The 14,198-nt window shown below is 38.0% G+C and overlaps 1 protein-coding gene across 7 annotated transcripts in view; it reads right to left on the reverse strand.

The window, feature by feature from the left end:
- brat (brain tumor) overlaps positions 1–14,198 on the reverse strand; it is a 108,436-nt gene that overhangs the window by 46,936 nt on the left and 47,302 nt on the right. For 3 of the 7 annotated variants that reach the window (XM_012364557.2, XM_067350130.1, XM_067350131.1), the window contains one exon: positions 651–741. The exons of the other annotated variants lie outside the window; for them this stretch is intronic. The gene's annotated coding sequence lies outside the window, so the exon portion shown is untranslated. The remainder of the gene's footprint in view (positions 1–650; positions 742–14,198) is intronic. 7 annotated transcript variants of the gene reach the window in all.

Consider the following 14,198-nt stretch of genomic DNA (forward strand, 5'->3'; position numbering starts at 1 on the left):
CCCTCCGCACTCAGCAATATTTCCGAAAATGGGACGTTAACTTCGACACGAATGATCTTCATATCGTAAAATTCTTCAAATCTCGCCCGATTTTCGCGCTCAAGCGCCCCTTTTATAAACAAAATATGCAAAAGCTCTCGCTTTATAGGGCGCAGAACAATGCGTCATTGTACGTCAATGCAAATCGCGCGAGTTTACGCATATTAGATGCGGAATATGTGTTAGCGCGACGACAGAAGTTGATAGCGGTAATTAGTTGTTATTTACGCAGTCGCATTATAGCCTGACGACGACGCACAAACCGATAAACAAGCGCAACTATTCACGTATCAACTGCGACAATCGTCTCCCTCTTTCAGCGGAGCATATTTTCTATTCCCTTATTGAAATATTTCTCACACTCGGGCTATCTTCAACGTAAGGCAAATATTGAAATTGCAGGAGACGACGTTGCAGGAATAATTTTCTTCGATATAAAAGATGTCTCGTGATATAAACATCGTTACCGCGACAGATAGAACGAGAATGGTGTTTGTAAAACTTTCTCAAGTTGCTTTGAGAAATTGTGACGTTTTTTTTCGAGATTATGATGCCAAGTCGTAAAGAGCGAGGGCTTGTACTGACAAGTAGCGTAAAAGCCTATACGTTACCGTTGAAATATAATGTTCGTAATCTCATGGCGGGTACTCGCAAAATTTACGGTCTTTCCACGGTGCTCTGCCAAGATATCACAATACTCACCTGAAACCAAAAAAAAAAAGAAAACTTCGTTTAGCATAAATATGTAAATTGCTAGACGACAACATGCATAAAGAACATAATATTACATATTTATGTTTCAACACAATCGCAGCTTATTTCGCTTATGCTTCCTATTAATGTCAAAAGCATCACTATCTCATTGCAAACATAGAAATATAAGAACATAATCATTACAAATTATTATCCTATAAACTTGTCAGTGTTATTTGTAAGTAACAAAATATTAATATCGAGTAATATGTTCTAGAAGAATAAACATAAAGTATCGTTTTATCGTCATAGGCAATAAATGAAAATGCTTTTGACATATTTACGAGTAATCAGAGAACTAGAGAAGAGCTGCTGTTCGATATGTGCGAGAAAATGTCGACAAGCTACCTACAGCGAATTTCTATTGGAAAGAGATCGTTTTTGACGAGTGATATTTTCCCGGCACATGCCAAAAATACACAGTATCTATTTTTAGGGAAATGCAAAGACGAAAGACGAGAGGTGAATAATCGATATCTGTGACGGACGATCAACCTACCTTGCAATAGCCGTCGAATCAATAGCTTTTTTGCCAGCCTTCAGAATTTTTTCTCGTTTAATATGTCACCTCTTGACTTTAAAAAATGCAAGAGAGAAAGTCTGTAATTTTTCCGACCGTCGGAAAATCAACACTCGCCCGAGGGAAGTCGCATGACGACAAATGAGAATTGCAAAACTGTGAATTCACGGATTAATGGAGACATCTATCGCATGAACGACCAGAATATTTTCATGAATTTTCTGGCTTTCGTTGAGGCTTGTACGGAAAAATGTAAAAGAAGTTTGAAATTTCATTCTTGTAAAAGAGAAACTAGTATCCTTAATTTCAAATATAATTGAATAGCGATAATGAAATATTCGATAATGAAGAGCTGTAAAGTTGGCACTCCAAAATGCAAACGTTTATAAAACTTGTGCAGTATTTGATTACAATTTGACCACATTTGTTCATAATATTTTTTTGTCCACTTTGCCACAGGAAAAAATTACACACAAAAAATTAGATAAAATTTTGTTACGAGGACATTTAAATACAGTTTTTTTATTTGTAGACAACTTTTCTTTGCAAGGTGGACAAAAGGATTATGTATGTACAAGTATGGTCTAATTGTGAACAATCAAAGTAGTATAAGTTTTGTAAAAATTTGCATTTTGCTTGATAAACCTCGATAATGAAACACATATTTCGTTAAATATCAAAGAATGTATTTAAAAAAATGTAAAGTATAAGTTATAATAATTTATAAAAGAATAATTATTTTATAATATAATTATTTTAATGTTTTAATTAAAATATTTCAAATAAAAACTTTAACGATAATAGAATCGAGAAACTGATAAAGTTTGTAATAAATACGAGAATATTGCATTTCACAAATAGAAAAAGTAGTATACTGAGTAAAAAAGAAAATGATTAAGCAATTGATCAGTTTTACGCGTCCACATAATTATGTGTTTGAAATTTATACAATAAAAATATTATTTAATATCTCAAAACAACTGCGGGCAATCTCGCATTATATCTCTTTGCGTCGCAGCTAATTTCATCGTCGGTCTTTTTCGCGACGATAATGACGTTTGATCTAAAACGTATGCACCAGAAGTGAAAAGGAGAAAGAAGCGAGGAAAGGAGGGGACGAAATGTTTTGCACCGCGCAATACCATTGTCGGATCTCAACAGATAGCCGGAAACACGCAACGAAGCGAAACTTCCGGCGAAACCGACACCCGTGTGGCATACGCGGTGTGCGAACAAAACCGCACAAGAACTCACCGCGGTCGATACGCGTTCGCGACGAGGATATTAAGCGGCGAAGTAACACGGCAGAAATACGACGCAGTCGCGCAAAATGGCCCCGCAGGCTGATGTTAACGCATTTATGCAAACGACTGGCGAGTACGAAACAATTTGTCGACGCTTTAATGAGCGTGCCTTGTTATTTCCACTTTTGGTAATTTCAGTAGTAATTCCGCATTTTCTGCTGTTAAAGCATTTTTCATCTCGTGAATAAAACTCAGCGCTGATGAAAGTATTAAAATAGCAGACTTCGCGATATCTAAAAGTACAATACGCAACAGAATAAACTTGAATACATTTCCATCTTTTATTAATTTCTCCTATTATTCGCCCGCGCGCACCTATATTTATACGCGAGAGAAGGTTTTACGAGCAGACTGAGCAACGTTCTTTTTCCGGGCAAACTGGAGCGCTTCTACCGGTCGCAACGGCGGAAAGTGTAACGGCGGAGTCGAAACTTTGGGAGGGTGCGGAAACGAGGGGACGTTGCGTAAGTTAATCGCCGTCGTTCCCATCAATTTGTTTGACGCACCTGGCGTAAGGAAGAGAGAGAGAGAGAGAGAGGGAAACTTATTCCGCGGTCGTAAAACAACAAAACGCACATTGCAATCGTTCGATGGGGAGTTCAAAAACGACACGACACGACACGGTCTGGAAGTGAGCCAAGGACATGCCATCGTGAAATCCGCAGGTGCGCAAATGGCGGGGACAAAAACAAATTGTCGAAATGTCGTCAAACGCGCGTGAAAAGAAAAATTTACATATGATGGAATGGAAATAGGCAGATCAGAACGGTGGCTTAGCGGAGGAACGATTTATTTTTCAAGAATCTAAAAAAAGAAAGTCCACCTCGTTCCTTAAATTTACATTTATCTGAAAAACTAATCAAATCGTAATTTGAATTCAATTTAAAATTGAAATTTTAACACAGAGTACAACGCGAATTTCGGACGTTTCGCTAAATTAATTGCGGTCACGAGTTGGATGAGTTTCTGAGACACACACGATTCAGCACTCAGTTTGTTTCTCAGAACACACAGTCATCTTAATTTGACCATCTCATAATACGAAATTTATGGACGTGTACATCCTCCCGCGAAGTGACGACTTGACAATCCTGGGAACGCTGATTACGCAAATCACGCAAGCACGTTGTGACAGTCGCCTCCGTAAATTTCAGAATTTACATCCGACGTAACTCTCGAAAACCGTTACTCCTGTCTCACCCAAAATTGATATTTCAGTGCTACAAGAGTTTATAATTAACACGACTGTATCGAACACCCCTATCGTCCTCCTTCCCGCTCGCTTTTCCCCTCTCCTTCTCGCGCGATTCAATTAGAATTTCGTCAACGCGTAATGCGCGGATTACGATTCGGACGAAAAACAGATCGCGCGCAATGCTGCGATATTCGCGACAGCAGTCGTGCATTAAGCGCGACGAGTGATAACACGGGCGATCAGTCATTGTTGTTACGAGCTAATTAAAAGTTATGTCGATCAGGTAGGACTCGATTTTCATTCTGCACCGTCGATTTGCTGCCGCATGAATATTCCATGCGTCGCCGCAAATTGTTTGGCAAACTCGACGCGGTATGCGCGCCGTCGGCTTTTACGCTGCTCTCGAGAATCGAACGCAAAAAGCAACAGTCTGATCGATCGCGCTGGCGAGAGTTACGCGCGGGTTAATACGTAAAATCATGCCCGTTGAATAATTCACGGACAGTTTTGCTTTTTGCCACTGTCGACCTTCGTACGATCATTTTCACTAGTTCGTTAGAAATTAATGTGGCAAATTAATGTGTGCGTCGTCATTCGTTTCTTCCTCGAGCTCCATCGAGCTCTCTTCGCGATTCAATAGTTATGGCAATAATTTTATATGTTAATATCTCTCGTGCCACAAAATTGACACCTGCGTAAACGCTGGATGCAAATTACGAATATTATGCATCGAGCTGTGCATAAAATATAATTTTCTATGGCTGAAATTATCTGGCAAACTTAGTCGAATATAATTACACTATAAGAGATTAGAAATATATTTACTAGTATATTTAATTTATAATAAGTCCGATTTCATCAATAATTTTGTATATTCATTAAAACTATATTTATATTTAATCGTCAACAATTTTATTATTATAATATCCATTACATTTTACGCTTGCTAAGTATTAATTAATCTCAATAACGTAAACTTGTACGCAGAATTGTAAATTTCAGCATAAGATAGTATTATATCAAACGCGTTCCATTAGCAATCGCAATTCGCACTGCGTTTCGGTCGCGTGAAAATTCTCACGAAGCCAGTGACCCCTTGACCTACCTCGACGTGACCCCCTCTTCTCCTTTCCGCCATTGCTTTCGCGATGCTCTTATCATACCGGAGACTTTCCTTCGCAATTCGATAGGACGACCGTCAAATGAAACGACAATAACCACAACGAAGTAGTATTGCGTCGTTCATGTACGAGAAACGCGTGCCTTTAACGTTCGTTCGCGTGAATATAAATCGACGTTGTCTTTGATTTCCCGCGCATTACGATACCGGTACGACATTCAGATGGTCCTGCATGTTCGATTCGAAATTCGTCGTTATCGTTTGAGCCAATAAGAGAGAGAGAGAGAGAGAGAGAGAGAGAGAGAGAGAGAGAGAGAGAGAGCCAATAGAAGAGAATAAAAAGAAGCATCAGGTCAAACTTTTCTCAGACAATGTTAAGTTAAAAAAAAAAAACAAGAAAAAAAAGTAACCATAACGTCGTTTCGTGCGAAACGTTTGCTGAATTGTATTGCTGGTTAAACGAAGGAGGTACAAAAAAAAGAGATATTTAATAGCAACGTCCGCTCGGAGATTGAAATTTATAGCGCCATTAAATATCAGTTCTTTTCGTCTTGCACAGGCCGATTGAGAACCGTCGCCGAACACTAACGCTTTTGTCCGGTCGCTCCTGCAACGGCGGCGGAGACACGTTCGATACAATATACAGATATCAACACAATTTTCTCTTATGCAAAGCTTTTTGTACGCTTTTCCTGTGTTACGCTGCAACGCGAGGTAGAAATTTGCAGCTGACGTCGCAAGGCGGAAGTGGCTTTACGGCTGGAGAGCACCGCTCTTCCACACTTCGTTTTTCTCGCAGGTTTTAAAAAAGGAGAAGAAAAAAGAGAAAAAAAGGAGCCAGAAAGAGAGAGAGAGAACAACGAGCGGGGCAGGTGTTGCTGTCACTTTCGAACGAAGCGAGTCTTTATCCGCACTATATATATGGCCGCAAATTAGAAGTCGTTGGAAGAAACTGTTTGACATGTGACGATCTTCTCTCTACCTCCCGGTTCTCACGATCAACAACGGATCACACATACGCTCGTTTACAATCAAACTCGGTCGAACGTAAATTCGGAGCCGCCTCTTGCTGGGAAAGATAAATATGGTGAGAGAAACTCGTTCATTTATATAAAAGCAATTCGAAACAATGCACAAGTTTATTCAACGCGCATAACCACCACCTTTTTGTTGCAGCTATATTTATATATCTCAAAGCTATTCGAATTAATAAACGAAAATGCTAAAAAAAGTTAACAAACATATTTATTATTAATAAAAGTTTAACGTGGCAAAAGTTAAGCGATAACACCATATTAAAACAATTCGAATATGAATATAACTTTTATGATTATTTTGTACTCGCGCTTGCATTAATTTAATGGTGCGCTTTTAACAATGTTAAAGAACGCTTCTTGCCGGTTGACTCATGTCGAGAAAGAAAAAATAGAAATAAAATCGCACGATATATTAATTAACACAAAAAAAATAATAAAACACGCGTGATACATTTAATAACCAAAAACTGTTAACTTTTGAACAAACAAATTGGAAAAAAAAAAAAAAAAAAAAAAATGGTCGTTAAATTATGTAATAAAGGCAATTCAGGCACATGACGCCGGTTTTGCTCTAGCTTTGAATTTCTTTCGCGAATATTTTTGCCGAGAATCGTTTCACGCGTCATTGATCGCGGTGTTTTCTCCGCGGCGACACGATAACGAGCAAGGCTAACGACGATTATCGGGCCGGGAGTTAGGCATCTCGTGCGAGGCATTTACGGGCGAGCCGAATAATACACGCATGTGTTACGACCAGTCGGGGCTAAACTACACTCGAGCGCGGATATATCCGGGCGCTGCGGATGCTCGAGCGCGGGCGTTTACGCGTTGCCGCGCTAACCCCATCGGGGGAGATTACGAGCTGCAAGCATCTCCGTCGGGATTCGATTAAGGATGGCAGCTCGAGCGGTACGCCGAGAGCAAACTGCACAGATTAGATCGCGATTGGTTAGCGAGAATTCGACCGACTGGCCCGGCGAAATTCGCGTCGAGTTCCGCCGCGAGTTGATTAAGTCTTATTACTCCGCAAGGTCGAAGGGTCCGATCGTGTTGTTCTATGTTGGTGTCTTATGCATGTATACATCGTAACACCACACAACCGTATTTCTAGGCTTTCCAATATCGTATCAAGTTTTTCCCGATGGCAGTTAAATAAATTTCCCTCATTTTTCCCCAATTTTCAATTTTAAATATTAAATTTGTCAATAAAGCCTTTAATTGGATTTTTATTAAAATATGATTTTCATTACGCATGCAAAATTAAAACTTTTGAAATCTGTCAACCGCTTTATTTATTGACAATAACAATTAAATCGATATTTGTTTAATTGGCATGAGAGAAAGGCGAATGAACAATATATATACATGTATATATATATATATATATATATATATATATATATATATAAATACACGTATTTTATAAATGTATAAAAATATGGAAATCTATTTTTTTAACTTATAATAAACTCTATCTGTGTTTCAGAATACACTTTTCGCGCTAAGACACATTTAAAGGTTAAATGCTCGGGGCACGTATTGTTCGTAAGAACACGTAAGCGTAAGACGAAACTTTAATGTAATCGCGTTCGCGGAAGTTGAAATTGCAATTGTACAAACTTCGACGAGTTCCCGATGACGTTAGCGTCGTGTGTCTTCGATCAATCGACTGTGCGAAGATTCGAATAGTGAAGGCGCAAGAGAGAGATAATGAAAGAGATGGAGAGAGGGAGACCGCCGTCCATTCGAGGAAACATCTGGCGGTCGTCACTTTTGGTTAACCGGAAACGTGGGAACGTCCCCAGAATGTTAAAACGAGATATCCATTCGTCTACGACCTTCCGCATTAATGAGTCGACACGCATTCGCGGCTCCACGACATGAAATCTCTCGGCGAGGCGCTGGTTCGGCGATTTAAATTCCGATCTCGTGACGTCCGTGTCGTAAGGATGTATCCCCGACGTCCCAAAAGACTTGTAAAAAAATTTTCGACGGTAGATTTCTTCGTAAGATCCGTCGTGCTTCTTTCATGTTTTTCGAAACTATTAATCTTCCGCTAGCTCAAATTATAAGCCTCTCGAATTTCTTATTATTTTTGGCATTAACGATAGCCAATTGCAAAAGTCAAACCACCGGCTACATTCTGTATAAAATAATATTGATCCATTTTGTATAGACAATTTCATCAAATTTAAAAAGCAAATTTAAAGCAAAAATAGAAAAGTAAAATAAAAACATATTGCGTAAAAATTTGATTACGCTGAATTACATATATATGTTAATATAAATATCGCAATAAAATTTTATTTTATCGATACTCGTCAAACTTTTCATCACTGACTTTTCAACAATTTTTGTTAAAGAATAAGCTTGTATAATGTCATATTGCGTGGCAAACGATAAGCGCGTTTTCTCTTTCTCCCCTGTGCGTGCGTGGCCCAAATGATAAAGGCGAATCAAGGACTTGGGGAAACGTGGAGGCCATTTCCGGCGATAAATTCGCGTCCGACTACGCGCAGAACCACGGTATGTCGGTTTATTACTTTTAACGACCGTCGTTTGTTACGACGAAAAAGAAACTCACGAGGGATAAATCTCGGACGTATCGAGCGCGCTTATCTGCCGGGGTGGTGCTAGATAAAGAATAACGATGGGAATTAAATCGACACTTCTGTCGATATATCGGCCGTATGGCGCGGCGCGTCGCGCCGGATGAACGCGACACGCGTTTTCTATTTGGAATCTAGAGAGGCCAGTGTTATTATATTTCTATCCACACCGTGTCACTTAAATATGTATTAATCCTTAATGGCAATCTTCGATCTTTTTCGCCGGAATAATATTTTGCGAAGCGAGCGAAACAATGACGCATTGCGGTAGAAATAATGGAAAAATTTGTCAATAAACTTTCACAGCATTCTACACGTTGAAGTTTAATTATTAAAATATTTAAAGGTGGAAATAATTAAATTAAAAATTTGAGTTAAATTCGTCTGCGGCAAGAATCCGCAGTCGAGCAATAGAGAGAGAGAGAGAGAGAGAGAGAGAGAGAGAGAGAGAGAGAGAGAGAGAGTGAAAGGCGCTTGGAACACCCTGTATATTGCACACTGGTATGGTAAGAGGTTGACCCGTTCTCTGTTAGTATGACGCGATGACGTGTTCGCAGACTTTTTATGTGTGTTGGTGGTATGAGAATTCCACATGTAATTGCCAGTAACCTCTAGTTACAGCCGCAGGATGGTTTAAATTTTCATCCGCAGCAAAGCGAGTGTTTCTGACATTTCGTGGACATTTTTCAAATCGCATTTCCTTTCGTATCTTGCGCGCAGCAATTTTTACGCAAAAAATGAATTGCTCTCGATTCTTACTCTCACCAAAATCATCTCTCGCTCTCGTTGTTGAAACGAAAAAATGCGATTTGTTGTCTCGTCGCAATCGATACGGAAGATGCGAGTATAATAAAATATGCAGCGTGTATTTGGCAAATACTTCCAGCGAGTAATCGTTTACACGGCAAACATCAGCGAATTGCAGTTTCCAAGCGCGCGCTCCGCATCCCCGGCACGTGTTTAATTCTACGAATAAATTCTGTTGATCACGAGATACTGTTTTATCTTAATGACCGCATTAAAATTACTGCATCCGGGGAAAAAAAAAAAAAAAAAAAAAAAAAATTCTACTACCAGAAAAAGTTAAAACTAAATATTGTTTTTAAAAATGTTCTCATCTCTATTTCGTCCATCGAGAAAATCAACGTTGCTTGTATTTTCTGTCACTAAATAAGACACACAACCAGAGAATTCTTAGTAATTTTTGTAAAAAAAGTATTGACGTCCTTCAATTACGTCAGAGAATAGAGCATCCATAAGCTCATTAGTGTTCGCTTTGAGTATTAACTATTTGCTCAATATGATTAGCGGCTTTAATAAACTGTATTTATCATTAGAATTTCTCGATAGTAATTGTATTATGCGCAGTTATTACGTAATAAATATAGAAAAGTTATATAAATAATATTGCAAATCTACTAATATTTATTATTGATTAGAAATTAATTAAACGCGCAACACAATTTTCAATTTTAATGTAATAATTAAAATTGCTTAAAGTTAAACAAAAAAAGCACGTGATGTAATTAAAATATAATATAATAAGTATCAATATTTATCGTGCAAATTAGTTAAAGTACACGACGAATGTTGATTTTAATGCAGTGTGCATAAAATCAAAATTTCTCAATAATAATTTTGCTTGACACGATATTTATGAGAAATAAATGTAACACCGCAAAAATCCTAGTACAAATAGTGTCAAATATCATGAAAGAGGACTGCAGTATTATGTCAAAATCTTAAAATAACACAGATTGCAATAAGTCAAAACACTGCTTTCAATCTCGGAAGCCGTTGTGCTTCATCCAACTCGTAGAGATTTATCGTGCGTGACAACACTGGTGACGCAAATATCAACGAGAAAATCGTCACACGAGCAAAATTCGACGAGCGCAATTCATGCATAGTATTACATTGAGAAAGAGGAAAATGAAAGACGGTATAAACAAAATAAGTCAAAGTGCAAAAAAAAAATATATGTTCTTTATGTGGGATTTTTTTACGTCTCTTATTTGTCTCTCTTAATTTTTGAATTTTTTAATCGAATCTATTGCCACATATTACGTGAGCACAATATCGTTAGCTATCGAGCGTGCAAATTTTATTTCCGTCCATTAAAATACGATTCTTGCTGTTGTGCGCAGTAATTTTATTGCAGAGCAAAACAAAATAATAAACAAATCATAAATTTAAATGACAAATATGGTACATTTACGGATGAAATACAGCGTTGCATAATCATAAATTTTTAATGAAATACGTGAATATTGGAGTTGAAATTTAAAGTTAAAAGTGTGAAAGGGCAGATATCGCGAGAGAAAGAGAAAGCGTGTCAAGGTCGCATATTATAGCGTGAAGGTCCAGCAAAAGCATTGTGATGGACGATTTATCGATCCGAGACAGCCGCAAACGATCAGCCGCCATAAATCTCTTATTTATCAAATCAGTGCGTTCCGTAAATTTCCGCGGGAAAATATTTACTTCCTGCACGTTTGACGAAGAAAAGAAAAATGTGCGGAGAGAAATAAAGGAGCAATGTTTTAATGTACAAAGTAAAATAGAGCGGGGCTGTAACGCCGCGAGCACTTTAATCTCCGTTTCCTTGGTTTGAGTTTCTTTCAGAAATGTTCTACATTAAGATGTTGACACAAAGAGCATTTTCTCTCCTTCCAGCTCTCTTTCTCCTCCTCTCCTTCTTCATTCTTCGAACGACAAGAATCAGATACGCATTCTCTTGGCATGCGCTTACTCGAACAAAGAAAAAAAACGGCTGCGCAGACAAGATATTTTATGCTTTTAATAATACTTAACGTTCCGAAGGCTGAGATGCAGTGGCTAGAAAAAAGAAGAATGTTTTCTTCGATAACCTCAATGTGCAATGAAACATGATTCAGAATACTTGCAGTCTTGCAAATAAAAAGATCGATGTAATCATTGCATAAAATATACCTCGCAGATATCTGCTCGGAGTTTAATTAACCTGTCATTCGAAGCTACAGTGATTAATTTGACGATTGTATTATCTGAATAATCGACCCTTAGGTACATCTAATAAACATAAATCTGATTTGCTACGACAAAATTACCGCTTAAAATATCAAAAATCATGATTCAATTTGTACAAGAAAAGTCGGAAGAATTCACAACAACATAAAAGCGACTGCATTCTTAATTACTATACTTATTAAAAATTTTATTATAATTTAAAATCTTTTGTTTGTTTGTTCATTGAATTAAAAAAATCTGCTAAGAGCAAAAATGACTGTTTAATCGACAACGATATTATGATGACTGCGCCTATTACGAAGATTATACTTTTATTGCGAGAAAACTAACGTTGCACAGTATCGATCTGAACTTTAGGGACCAAGGTACCATTTTTCTTCCACACCCGTAAAACGTTACCCCGACGACTGGCGGAGAATTTAAATTGCTCCAGACGCTAACTGTTAAAAATGATGGGCCGTGGCTCGGGCTGGTTTGATGGTTCCCGGCCTGGACTAGTCCGCTATCCAGTTCTCGCGGCGTGTAACGTCCGTGGGATGTGTAAATCCTACACGCGCCTTTTATCCGCGGTGGCCTCGCCGACCGATTAAAAAGGACCGGTTCGCGCGACTAGTCGATCGACTTAGCTTGCGACTCGATGCAACCGTTCTTAACCCAGTTTTCACAACCGCGAGATTGCGATATATCATCCCGCGAAACTCGGTGAATTCCCGAAAGAAATATCGCCGATCCGCATTCAGAAGTGGTAGCAATATGTCGGTGATTGTAGCTATAATATTTCAATCTTTCGCACATATTCTTCAGATGCGGAAGCATTAAGATTGAAATATTGTTATTTCTGTTCGTGTTATTTTCATACATTTTAAAATATACCGATAAAAATTCGTATGCAGCTGATCCGATTTTAAGTATTGATCAATGCGACATACACAACATAATATTGTACTATAAATATAGCGTGGATGTCAAAGAATGTGACATTTAAAGTTAAGTGTACAGTGAAAATATGGTCTGTTACGTTGTCTAGGTCAGTACGTCCCGAGGGGAGATCTACGAGAGCGAACTCGGTCGCAGAAATTCGAGAGAAGGGAAGACGCATGAGGCTGGAGCGCTTTTTGTACTTTCACTTTTAATGCCTGCCCTCCCCTCTCTCTCTCTATTTCTACCGCTGATGCAGAGATTGTCTAACCAAACTTGAAGTTACGCGAGGAGGAAATGAAAGTTAAGGTGCGCAGGCGTACACATAATTGTGTGTGGAAACTCGGTAGAAAAACACACATGTGTATGCTTATGGCTCTCATTATTCCACGATAGAATACATTTAAAGAATGGAATCGCTTTCAGAGAGTAAACTTTTGTACGAGATTAACTATTATTAATTTTTCACTTGCTAGAAAGAGAGAGAGAGAGAAAGAGAGAGAGTGTGTAAACGCCAAGAGATATTATTGTGGAATAAAATTCTCAAGAATACAATAGGCCTGAAACTAGATGTCCCGCTGAGACTGTCGCTATCGACAGCTACTTCCAAAGACACTGAAGTACATAGCTATTGAAGATTGTTCTTAACTTCGCGTTCACTTGAGAATATCGCTATCAGGAATCATACCTAAACGGTAAAATTTTCAAGTGTACACCCGTCGAGAGTTATTCTTACTTCTATAGAACTTCCAACTTTTATATCCTCTCATTGAGAGACATTCTCAACTCCGTATTCATTGAAGAGTGCTCTCAGTCATCGAGAATTACTCTCAAGAGTATGCATAAATTTGCTCAAACACGTAATATTAGCAGCATTTACATATTTACGATATTGACGTCGACACGCTTATATTATTCACAATTTTAACTTTCGCAAAAATAGAAAGGAAAAACAGCTGTACGTCTATTTGTGTGAAGTGAAAAAATACATCCATAAAAAATTAAATTATGGTATATAAAAAGAAAAAATTACAGACAAATTATAGGGAAAAGAAGAACGCAGGATATAATGCGACACGTGTTTTCGATAAGCCCTTCGATCGTTCTTGTTTGCAAATCAACTCCGTCATAAATTTAACTAGCACTGTTATCCCGGATATCTAGCAATAGATAACGTTGCATCGCGATCTCGTTCGTCACGCTAACAACATCCCTTTTGGTCTTATCACTTACGTTTCTGATAAAAACTCGTTTATGAGATTGCACATCACGTAAAAGTCCGTGGAACGATAAATGCGCGGATCGAATATACTGAATGTTTAAGAGCTAGCGTATTCGAATAGAGATAAGTATAAAGTACAATTTATGAAATACAATATATATATATATATATTATTGCTTCTACATTTTGAGATATTAATTAGAAAAATAAATTATTGTATTCCGTTAAAATTTGTTTTCTTATAAACTCAGCTATTATGCCGCTCATTGTTAAAAAGTGGGATTAAAAATGAAAATTTCTTGTATTACTAAAAATGTAAACTTTATACCTCGCGTAATTTTTCGCGTGTGGGATTAAAAGTTTCGATTTTATTAATCCTTTACAACAGTCAACGCGATTCGTGTCGCTAAGGGTTAAAGACCGTTGTGCAAACGCGAGCTGTGCGTGTGATATCGATCTCGCGCCGGACGAA

This window comes from Linepithema humile, chromosome 2 (genome assembly GCF_040581485.1).
Source record: "Linepithema humile isolate Giens D197 chromosome 2, Lhum_UNIL_v1.0, whole genome shotgun sequence".
Classification (NCBI taxonomy): domain Eukaryota; kingdom Metazoa; phylum Arthropoda; class Insecta; order Hymenoptera; family Formicidae; genus Linepithema; species Linepithema humile.